This window comes from Pholis gunnellus (genome assembly GCF_910591455.1).
Source record: "Pholis gunnellus genome assembly, chromosome: 6".
In the NCBI taxonomy this organism is placed as follows: domain Eukaryota; kingdom Metazoa; phylum Chordata; class Actinopteri; order Perciformes; family Pholidae; genus Pholis; species Pholis gunnellus.
The window spans coordinates 2,576,085-2,588,109 of NC_136532.1; positions in this window are offsets into that span (position 1 = coordinate 2,576,085).

The window sequence follows — 12,025 nt, forward strand, 5'->3', positions numbered from 1 at the left end:
GGGCTTTGTGCTGTGCCGAAGGGGGGGACCAAGTGGTAGAGTTGGCATCTTGCATGCAGATCTTATTGTGTGGTTTGAGTCACCTTAGCGTATTGTGAGTAGGTTGATTTGATTTTAGTTTGTGTGCAGTGGTTTAGTTATAATTTGCCGACATGTTTTGTGACAAATTCCTCTATTTACATCTAAGTCTAGACTGACCTCCCTGATGGTGCAGTTTAGCCCCATGTTTGTTTCTTTTCTTGTTCGTTTTGATTGATGCATTCTTTTAAGCCATGCATTGTTAATAAAATCTATATTTTCAGTATCGCAGTCTCTAGTTCCAGTTTATTCTGGGTCTTGTGCATAAAGTATCACCGGGTCACATACAAAATCTAAAAAAGTCTAAATGTCAAGTAATCAAATACTGTAGGACCACACCAGTGTTTTGCATTATCAGCCTTAATTGCTCCAGCCTGCTGCCATCTTTGGGATCATTCCTTGGATTGGCACAATGGGGGTATATGTATATAGATATATATTGCATGTTGTTGCTTGTGACTGCTGTGATTTTCCCTAATCAAAGAAGTTTCTGTATTTTGCTGCATTTGTTGTGCATTTGTTTTAGCTTTTTGCGGCACATTTTGGTGATTTTCCAATGTAATTTGGAAATGCCATTGTTTCTGAAGCTGCAGCAAGTTTCTGATAATGGAAATGTGTTAGGCCGTTGTGGCACATTTGCCCTGCAGGGTGTCTGCATGAGTACTGAATGTGGTGTGAGAAATAGATGCAAAACAATAATGCACAGAAGCGAAAGGCCATCTCGCTGCCAGAGGGCGGAGCTTTATACGTGGAGAGCACCGGGCCCAGGTGCCTCCAACTAGGACGATCAACGCCAGAGGACCGTCACAGGCCACCATACTTTCTTACACAAGAAAAGATAATACACATAAGAAGCAGTAAAGTGCTGCATAACCTGCTGTCAGTCACCATAATTTGATTTCCCTGTGTGGGTCGATAGCACTGATGATGCAAGATGACAGTTGCCAAAACTGTCGAGTCAATGAGCTACCTGTCACTCTGTAACTTCATGATCACAGTTCTTTGCTCACTTGTAAACATGTCAAAACAAATTGGACCAGGACTGAAAGACAATGTGTCAACATTTTTCTTTGTGCCACACCAAATGAACCGAACACTTATGACAACGCCTTACAACTGTGATTGATTTACATAACTCAACTATGGTTAGTTGTTTTTCATATTGTATGATATAATAACAAGTGCACTTTCTGGCAGTTTGGTGTTGGAGATGTATTGTGATGAATATATATAGTTGCTCTATTTGTGGTATGTACTAGAATTGGCCTCCAGTTGGAGTATGCTAAGTGAGCCCTGCGTAGTGTGTCCACTAAGGTGCAGGTTAAGGTAAAGAGTAAGATAGAGGTAATCATGACAGGGTCCAGGTACACAGCGACCAGATATTATTCAGTCTCTAAGGAGAATTTGATGTGAAATCATTGTGATGATATGAGCAAGAAATCAGACTTGAAATGACAGAGAAATATCTTGCCTCTGGCAAAGAGTACAGGAGGGCATATTTCATCAGAGAGAGGTAAATGAAGAAGCTGTCAAACTGAAGTACATAACTTTCTATCCGTCTTCATCCAGAGAGGGGTGGGGGTTGTAAGTCCCTAGAGGGAGGGATGCTGCTGTGATCCAGTCGCAGCCTTTGATCCCTGGGATGACCTAAACCACCGGCTGGACTCTGGAAATGAACACACCAGAGGCCTGTGGGACCCAATCCATCACTGTTCAGTCCTAGCTCTGCTGTAGTGTGCACATGGTGCATGCAGCAACACACGTGCACACACTCCATGGTGCTCAAGCTAATGAACGGCACAATTTGCAGGCCTAACAAATATAGAGCTAAGCCCCACAGTATACTGATACCTGTTAACTCTTTGTATGCTGCTAATATTGAATATATGTCAAACAATGAGCAGGTTACACTCATGCATACTGTAAAATCAGAAGGATATAAATGAAGAAGACGAGAAAGACAAGAATATGAGGGCAAATCACTGTCAAAATCCGAGAGCGCAAATGAGATCCATGCGCGCTCGAAAATCAAACAGCCGCGCGCGTATTTTACTTTGACGAGCGCTTTTATATCACTCCGCGAGCAAAATTCACTCTCGCGCGAGCAAAAGTCGCTCGAGAAACTTGAACCGGCTCCCTCGCGAAACTATATTCTGCTCATTCTCTAGTCTTTTTTCTGCTCGCTCGCGAGTAGATTTTCTTTTTGACACTAAGTGGGTGGACCCAGTCTCCCTTGTATCTCTACATCTAATTGGTTACAATGCTCGTCTTTGGATAAACCGGATATCACTGACACAGACGCCAGGGGGAGATTTTCAGATTGCACTACAGGTTAGGGGCAAATAATGTACATTTTACTGCACGGGTACTTTTACTTTCTGCACTTAAAGTACATTTTGCTGATAACATACTTTTTACGTTTTGAATGCAGGTATTTTACTCGTAGTGGATTATTGTTTCATCAGTATGGTATTAGTACGTTTACTGAGGATCTGAATACTTTTTCATCCACTAACTACTTGTCAGTGATTTAACAGTTAATATACAAACAGTGGTCCCTAATCCTGCTCCAGATCTTTGAGCAGGTCCAAATTTTTGCTCATATTATATACAACTACATTATCTCTCTTCTGTAAACACAACAGTATGATTAAATATGATCGCATCATGTTTTAATCATTTAAGATCAAAGAGTGTCTTTGAAACACACATTGTCTGTAATAGAATGATGGAGTGAATTCAAAGCAATCTGAGCAACTTGACTTTAACACATTTTTAATTATTGTATTTAACAACGCTATTAACATAATTTGTATTTCATCAGCCTCTACAGTCTGAAAAGTTTACAGCTGTCAGACTAATGTAGAACATCCTGAGATGTAGTGGAGTAGTGTTTAGTGGCGGATTGATAACCACCTCTAACAGACCTGGCGTCTGTGTCAGTGATATCCGGTTTATCCAAAGACGAGGATTGTAACCAATTAGATGTAGAGATACAATGGAGACTGGGTCCGCCCACTTACTGTCAAAAAGAAAATCTACTCGCGAGCGAGCAGCAAAAAGACTTGAGAGCGAGCAGATTAAAGTTTCGCGAGCGAGCAATGTTGAGACTTTTGCTCGCGAGTGATATAAAAGCGCTCGCCAAAGTAAAATACGCGCGCGGCTGTTTGATTTTCGCTCTCTGATTTTGACAGTGATTTGCCTTAATACAAGAAAACAAAAAACTACTTACATACATATTGCACACTCAACACTAGTCATCAACACACACTACAGCAGAAAACCAACATCGCTAAAAGAAGCAAATTCAAGTTTGATGCAGAAGCGAGAAAAAAACAAACATGATAAGACAAATTAAATGAACAGAGGAAATGATGTCTCTCTTTCCAAAAGATGATGTTTGAGTGGTGCAGTTGGGAGCGCATGCTAAATCTCACTAGACAGAGCAATACCCAGAGCAAATTAAACCATTAGCCTCCGACATGTTTAAAGGAGCACTTTAAGATCACTTCCTATTAAGACTTGCCAGTAAACAGGCCTTTGAAATGGAGCCCTCAACTCGGAGCAGAGCAGTGTTGCAGACATCTGCCATACCCAGCCAAGCCCACAGTAAACTACAGGGGAATGCTTTCTGTGCTACACATCGCTCTACATAACACTCCACATGCTTTCACAAGGGGGGAACAAACCCTGGGGATTCATGGCCTCGTAGAGTAAAAGGCATAAAAACAAGACTTAGGAGTTTGATTTTGATATCTGTTGTTGGTTTCATGTTGTAAATTATATATATATATATATATATATAATTTGCATAAATTTGTAGCCTGGGTGACCTCATTCAAATTGTAACCCCTAACCGTGGCAGTGTTAAGTGCCTTGTTGCGCCCATTTACCAAATTGTAAAAGTAGTATTTACCAAAGCAAACATGTGCATATGAAACTGTTGTTCAGTGGTAGGCCTGTATTCTCATCAAACACTATTTTGCTCCTCTGTCACCATGTGATGGACCTGTAGCCTTTTCATTAAAGTTTTAAAGGATATCAGCATTCAGCTCTACTATTGGCATTCTAACACAAAATACCATTACAGTCTAAGCTCTGCCTTCAACACAAAGAGTAGGTTTCTGTAAATTACTACCATCTGCTGAAGTTTGCATAATTCACAACGGAAATGGGGACACGCCCCCTGAAGTTTACTGAGAGGAACCCACTGGGAGTAAACCCCTTAACCACCGTGTAAAAACGTCACATTTTAGATGCAGAGCCATTTTAAAATTGCTAACATTTCTTCAGAGCAGTTTTAATGCCAGGACTTGTTTTCGGCCCCTCATGTTGTTTTGAAGATTGTTCTTAAAAGCTTCAAATGGTGAAGCCAGCTCAACTCGTATAGTTCTTTATTTAGCATTCTAACATACCGTCCGAGGTAAGTTTTGACACGGCAGCAACCCCAGGGTCTGAAAAGTGAAGCCAATGCTTCATGTCTGAAACCTGCATTATTTCTAATGTCCATCAGGGGGCGACTCCTCTGGTTGTATAGAAGTCATAGCGTTTATGATCTCAAGAGCTAGTTTTAAGTATTCTTCAATACAGCATGATGTTCATTTCGTAAATTATGGTCCCATTTACAGTAAAACAGGGTATGATTTGGGGCGGGGCTACCTTATGATTGATTATGAATGGTTGCTACCACAGGGTTACATTGTCCACCCTTTCACAGTGTGTTTTCAGTTCATGAAAGTTTATCATAACGTTGTAGGCGGCCTGAAAATGTCTTACTCAGCATTTGTTTGTTCTAAGCTCCGTCCTCACCCGTCCAGCTTCCAAAAAACAAGATGGTGATGGCCGACATGCCAAACTTTACGAAGTTCTCAAACAAATGGATGACATCACGATGACTACGTCTATGGGTTTTACTGAGAAAAATAATTATCTGGCAAAGGACAGGTTGTTTGTTTTACTTTTACATTGTCTTTGTTGTAATAATGAAAGGAACATTGGGTAATTAGCTGGAAAAGTGTCAGTGACCATGGCTAAACTGACAGAGAAGAGTGCCACCTATTTGCTAAATTCTAACAAGCATTTGTTAAGATGCAATGGTGTAAGATTGTCTAGCAATCAATCATTGAACCTAATGTTCTCTAAGAAAAAGGAAAGCAACACATCATTTAAACTGCCTGAAGTTAGCAGTACATGACACTGCAGCTTTCTGAAGGACTTCAGTGTTCAGTCATGGTGGGAGTCATATGATGTAATTGAGAAGAAATAACCAAAGGAACTATACCCCAGCTAATTTCTTTCTACTGTTTTTTTGCCTGTTTTAACTGTGTTTCGTATCACACGTTACCAGCTAAGTACATTTTAAATGTATTTATTTCATTTGACATTTACTGTATCATGTGCATATGTATTGAGGCGATTTGTTCATGTAATACTACAAATTCAAAGCGTACTTTGAAGGTTGATAATGCATTAGAATCTAAGTACTTACAGTACATATAACCATGTTGGTGTGTCAGGAGGCTATGAGAAGCTCTTGTCTGAGTTTCCTTTTGACAAAGTTTGAATCTCTGGCTTTCCAACATCTGTAGAGAGCAGAGTTAATTCTTCAGTGTAATGCTTGTGTACTCTGAGGTCTTGTGTGGTTTGGATTCAAGCGACAGTGGTTAGGCTCTAGGGAGTTGCTTGTCTACCATGGTCGAAGCCAGTTTCATGTGTTGAGAGCAGTTTTAATAGGGTGCTGGGGAGAAATAACACTGGTGAGAGGAGCGACCATAGGCTTTCTGCAGGAGGAGTGAGAGACAGTTGTGCCAGCTCCTGGTCACAATCACACACATTCACATTCCAGTCTAACTGGATATTGCCCCAAAGTCCCCCTGAGGAGATTAACCACAGCTGAGTGTTAACTCCTTCAACACTGTTCAGATACCTTTCACCAGCAGATCCCTCTTCTACGCTTTGTTGAAGGCTCATTCTGCCTTCATCCCTGTTTTGTTTGTGCTCAAATTGAAATGTTCCACCCTTACCAATCTGTGACAGTACAATCCCATACTACACTGCAGTATAGTCACAGCACCAACAACTTTGGATCTACAGTATTATTTCCTTTTTCTGATTGTTTAGGAGTAAAGGAGGGAGTCAGGCGACAGAGTACAAAGAACAAAATAATAAATAATAATAAAATCGGTGTAGGGAGGAGGATGGGGAGGATCGATGAGTAAAACAGACTTATAACCTGAGTGAAACCTGAAGTCATTGTTGATTTAATTTAGATTACCTACTTGAGTTAGGTTTTGTACATACTTATCTACGTAGCTTAAGTTAAAAACATTCTTATTTTAACACAAACCTAAATCTTGTTTAACCTTACATTAACAACATGTTGAAGTCTTTCGGACTAAATGGTAAATGGACTGTATTTGTATAGTTCTTTTCTCTCCTTTCTGACCACTCAAAGCTCTTTAACACTACATGTCATCATTCACCCATGCAAGGTGCCACCTGCCCATCAGGACTAACTAACATTCACACACCGTAGGCACAGCTACAGGAGCAATTTTGGGGTTAAGTGTATTGCCCAAGGACACATGCTCTCCACTGAGCCGCAGTCGCCCCAAACTACCCTTCATGTTGAAAAATGATGCTAAAGGGGGCTCCAAGGGGTCCTGATCTGGATGTCTGTATGTCAAGTGTTGGTAGTGAGAATTAGTTGCATTATTCAATTTGTTTCTTCAGCACTGTTGAGGCAGACATGATAGACTGGGTGTCATTTGTATTTTTAGAGCTTTTGTCTGTCTGACGTCTTATATCTCTTATGTCAATCTGTCCATCTGCCAATCAAGCCTTGATTCTCTTATATCAATATCTATAATCTCTTAATACAGTGGCAAACATCTACTTTGAGTTTTTTGTTGAAACACACACACCAAACACACCATTTCCCACCCCTTTACATTTGGTTACATTTACAGATTCAAGAAACATTGAAGAGTGGTTTTAAGTCACAATGTATAACTTTTGCTTTGACGTGGTGATCATTTGAAAAATAGTTGTCTATATATAAACTTAATATCCTCTAATTTTAGAATGGATCAAAATTGATTGTAAGCTGAACTGAAAAACATACAGTTTTGGTCACTGCTAAACATCCATATTCAATAGTTGTGTCTGCATGTAAAAGAATATCAGCTTTAACATGTGTGGATGTCTCAGCTGTTGGCATACCGACAACAAGTAGTCTACTGCAATTCCCCAAAAGGACAATATTTTCCATGTTTGACCCCACAAGGGCTGGGCTCCTGGGTGTTGGGAGATATTTTCTAATTAGCGCTGATGATAGTTCATATTTTCAGCTCATAGCCAGTATCTACACGTGTTTTCATGACGAGGAATCAAAGAAATCCCACAGTAGTCACCGTTTTGACCTCAAAATGGTATTCTTGTCTGTTTGGAAAGGCCCGTTTATTAACCAATACATATTCATAGATTCATTATTTGGGCAATATCTGATGAGGAAGCAAAAGTCGCCCATATTACCATACTAGCCCTATTCCTGTTGTACAGGCAACCATCCCAAAATCAACCACATGTACGCAACATACGTGTTCTCTTGGTCCTGCAGGCTTAAACCGTGCGTGTTAACCACTTCCTCTGTGGTGCTAATAAAAAAAACACAGCCATGAGTGCAGTACTGGATGAGTCAACCCTGCCTCCCATCTGAGAACGCTGAAAGTTCTGCGTCCTTGAGATCCAACTTTTAAGCATCAAACACACAGAAAAGTCATACTAATTGATGGTGCATCTGATTAAAATGAGTGGCTAATGAGAATTGAGCGGGGAAGAATGCGAGCGAATCAGTGTTCAAGCTCAACTTTTAACCTTTCTGTCGGAGGGCGAACCACTTTGATGTTCCTTGGTCTTTTCATCAGGCCCGTTTTTGGTTATGAAAAAGGCATTTTCAAAGTACAAAGGCAAAGCTAACATTTGTAATTTGTCTCCTCTTCAGGAACAAATGGTGATCAGAAACATCATTTTTCCCCCATGTGAGCTATGCAGAGGGGAACTATAAATAAAGCTGCAAAATAAGAGGCGAGGGGGGCTGAGCTGTCAATCCACGGCGTAGATTGGGAGGTTCTTATCTGCAGCCGTTCTGCCTGGAGTCTTACACCCAGAGCAACTATACTGTGATCACACCCTCTACAGACTGAGAGGATCTCGCCTAGTTAGAAGGAGAGGGAGCAGGAATTGGAGGGGGTGGTAGGAGTTATGTGTGTGTGTGTGTGTGTCACAGGGGGTGTGAAGGGGAGTGCAGGCGATACTTGGATGGAAATAAAGGTCGAAATCCTTGACTGCGAAAACTGTCATAGCGGGGGACATGTGCAGAGCCTGTTTGCCTAATAACCTGGGTCTTGTAAAAATATGAATGTGGAATCCTCTGGAGCATATAATTTAACACCCCTATGCCAAGGGAGATGAGTGAGAATTGAAGCGAGTACACCTTGACAAAGGCTATTCTCTTGGTTTCACACCAGCAGAGCAGTACCATGCAAGGTGCTGCTCTGAGGCAAGGGGTGGCCCAGCAACCAGCCTATATGAATCAAAGCTGCACAAAGAACTCTTAACTCAACTTAAACACCTTGTATGCATCCTTAACATTGCAAAACATGCTATAGAGTGCAATATAGTAGACACAGCACTTTGTTAGCAAAACGTTTGCTATTGGTAAATAAAATACTGTCAGGGGACATTTGAAGCAAAGACCGGACCGGAGCAGACCCCCAAAACCTGAAGATATTCCCAATTTTGGCCTGTGTACTTGTGTGTACCCTCAGGATTAAAAGGTATAGAAGCAGATAACGCAGAGTGGTCGCTGTACAACACTGCAATGTCCAACCTCCAATTTTATACAACATAGACACACAAACGGAACGTGACAACACTCCAGGATGTCGTTTTATTTAGTTCACAACAGACAAAAAGACAGCAACAACGTGCCGTTTTAGTTTCCTAATTGTCTATTTGCACCAGGTGAGACCAGTCACTAGTATAGCAATAACAGTGGTATAAAGAGCGACAAAGTAGTGTAGAGAGTAGGTTGTGGTGAATGAATGAGTCAAACTCAGGACTTTCTCCCAGCATTCTGGGCTTTGAGTACCATAAAAAGCCTATACAGTAGTTGACTTATTATTTCAGGTTTTTTTATCATCATTATTTTCAGTTTTCAGTCACAGTTTGGGTAGGTTTAGGCTACAAAACTACTTGGTTATGTTTAGAAAACATAAACATTGCCTACAGTACATTACATATACACATACAGTATCTAGTGTTTGCAAGGGTTGGGTGCAAAGTGCACTGTTGGCTTCTGACACATGGGTGTCCTGCCATTTAGTTTCTCTTTAAAATTGGCATTGGTTTGTTCCTTTTGTGTGAGTCTGCTGCTGACCTTACCATGTGTTGTTTTTTTACCACTTATAGCACTGTGGAACATTTGATGCGATACACATTTGTGCTGCCTGTATTATATTATATACTGCTCCACAGTTGACCCTTGGCTAAGCTCCGCCCCCCACTGCTACACCGTCAAGCTGTCAGAGCTACCATGGAGCCCACACTGTCACTAACTGCACTCGCTGAGTAAATGATGAATTTAGCCAACACTAGCTCCAAACCCAAGTTGGAAATTTCCGATGCTATCAGCAAAAGTGAATGGCTTTTTTCTTGCAGAGTCTCTTCAGATGACACGCTCCACTTCGCTAGGCCCTGAAGCTCCGCCCCCACTGCTGCACAGAGAGCTGTTCTCTTGTTCTCAAAGTTTAAGAATATTGAACATGTGGGGTGTCCACATTTCACCAAATGGATGTTTATTAGGCCTCAAAGATACAAATAATGTGTTTTGGAAAGAAACAAGGCCACCTTAAACCTCAAATATACTTTCCATATCTGCATATATTTCACCATCTCATCAGACATCCAGTATTGTATGTACAAGTATGTAGATGAGCATGTATGTCTACTGTCCCCGTCGGTGTGTCTTTTGCGGTATATTTCATTCATATCCTGAAATATTAACCCCGGTCTTCGTGGGCTTGATTGCATCTAAGTCTCACCTACACTCTGAAGGAATACGCAGGGTACAGATGCATAGTTGAAAGCATGCGTATGAGCACTCTTTGAGCGATAATAATTCCCTAATGGAACAATCATTCAATTACAAAACATACAATTGAAGAATGTAAATTATTTATTGAAACCCAAAAGTAACACATAAAATATGCTCTGACTTTATATTGCAGGAAAGAAAATGTTTCATTAAATTAAATATAGCTGTTCTGGAGTTTTCTTGAAGCCACCATCTAGTGGCCAATAATGTAACTACAGCCCTTCAAAGCTCGAATGACACATTTCATTACCTTCATTACCTCGACTCCCCAGCGACATATGCAAGGGTTCTGTTTGTTGACTTCAGCTCAGCGTTCAACACCATCATCCCAGAAATACTCAAAACCCAAACTCTCCCAGCTCACTGTGCTGGCCTCCACCTGTCAGTGGATCACAAACTTCCTGACTGACAGGACGCAGCAGGTGAGGCTGGGAAAGTTCATATCCAGCACCTGGACTATCAGCACTGGACCCCTCAGGGTTGTGTGCTCTCCCCACTGCTCTTCTCCCTCTACACCAACGACTGCACCTCAGAGGATCCGTCTGTTAGACTCCTGAAGTTCACAGATGACACAGCGGTCATCGGCCTCATCAGAGACGGTGATGAGTCTGCGTACAGACGGGAGGTTGAACAGCTGGTCCTCTGATGTGGTCAGAACAACCTGGAGCTGAACAAGCTCAAAACTGTGGAGATGACAGTGGACCTCAGGAGGAGCCCCCCAAAACTGCCCCCCCTCACTATACTCAACACTGTGTCTGCTGTGGAGACCTCCAGGTTTCTGGGATCCACAATCTCCCAGGACTTGAAGTGGGCCCCCAACATCAACACCATCCAGAAAAAGTTGTACTTCCTGCGTCAGCTCAGGAAGTTCAACCTGCCTCAGGAGCTGCTGATCCTGTTTTACTCCACCAACATCCAGTCTGTTCTCTGTTCTTCCATCACTGTGCGGTTTGAAACGGCCACCAAACAGGACAGAAACAGACTACAACGGACTGTCAGATCAGCAGAATAAATCATTGGTGCCAGTCTGCCCTCCATCCTGGAGTTGTTCACCTCAAGAGTCAGCAAACGGTCAAAAAAGATCACTGCAGACCCTCCACACCCTGGACACAAGCTGTTCAACTCCTCCCCTCTGGTAGGCGCTACAGATCACTGTACACCAAAACCACCAGACTCAGGAACAGCTTCTCTCCACTGGCCGTCACTGATGAACAATTAATCAGTCAAACTGCACTATTACCTCTGTTTGCACTATTACCTCAATTCCATTGCCATTGTTGTTTATAGGTTTGTGTTCATAAATATATACTTTTTTGGATATATATTTACTTATATTGTACATAGTTGTTAAATGTTTATACTTACATCTGTTCTACTTTTTTTTGTTGCCCTTGTTTTATTTTTTATATATTTTTTTCTTGTTTATTGTAAACTTGTGTATGCACATTGAGAGCGAAGTGGAAACCGGAGTCAATGCGTACGCATACATGGCCAATAAAGCTGATTCTGAGTTCTCCCTGTTTCTCACTTTGGTGGTGTTCCTCTGACTGTTTGTGGAAACTTAATTTAGTTGAAAGACATTGTGCTTGTTTCACAAACTCTCATTTGATGTGGCTGAATTTTTAGTCAACGGGCAATCAGTGAGACTGCACTAATGTATGGGCATTGTTGAGAAGCAAATGCAGGCAGTATATGCATGACCAATTCTCATTCAGAGGGTCCACTGGGCCCACAGCTCTTGACTGGCTCAATCTCAAGTCATTCACTCCGTTCAGTCATGGGGTTTGGGAG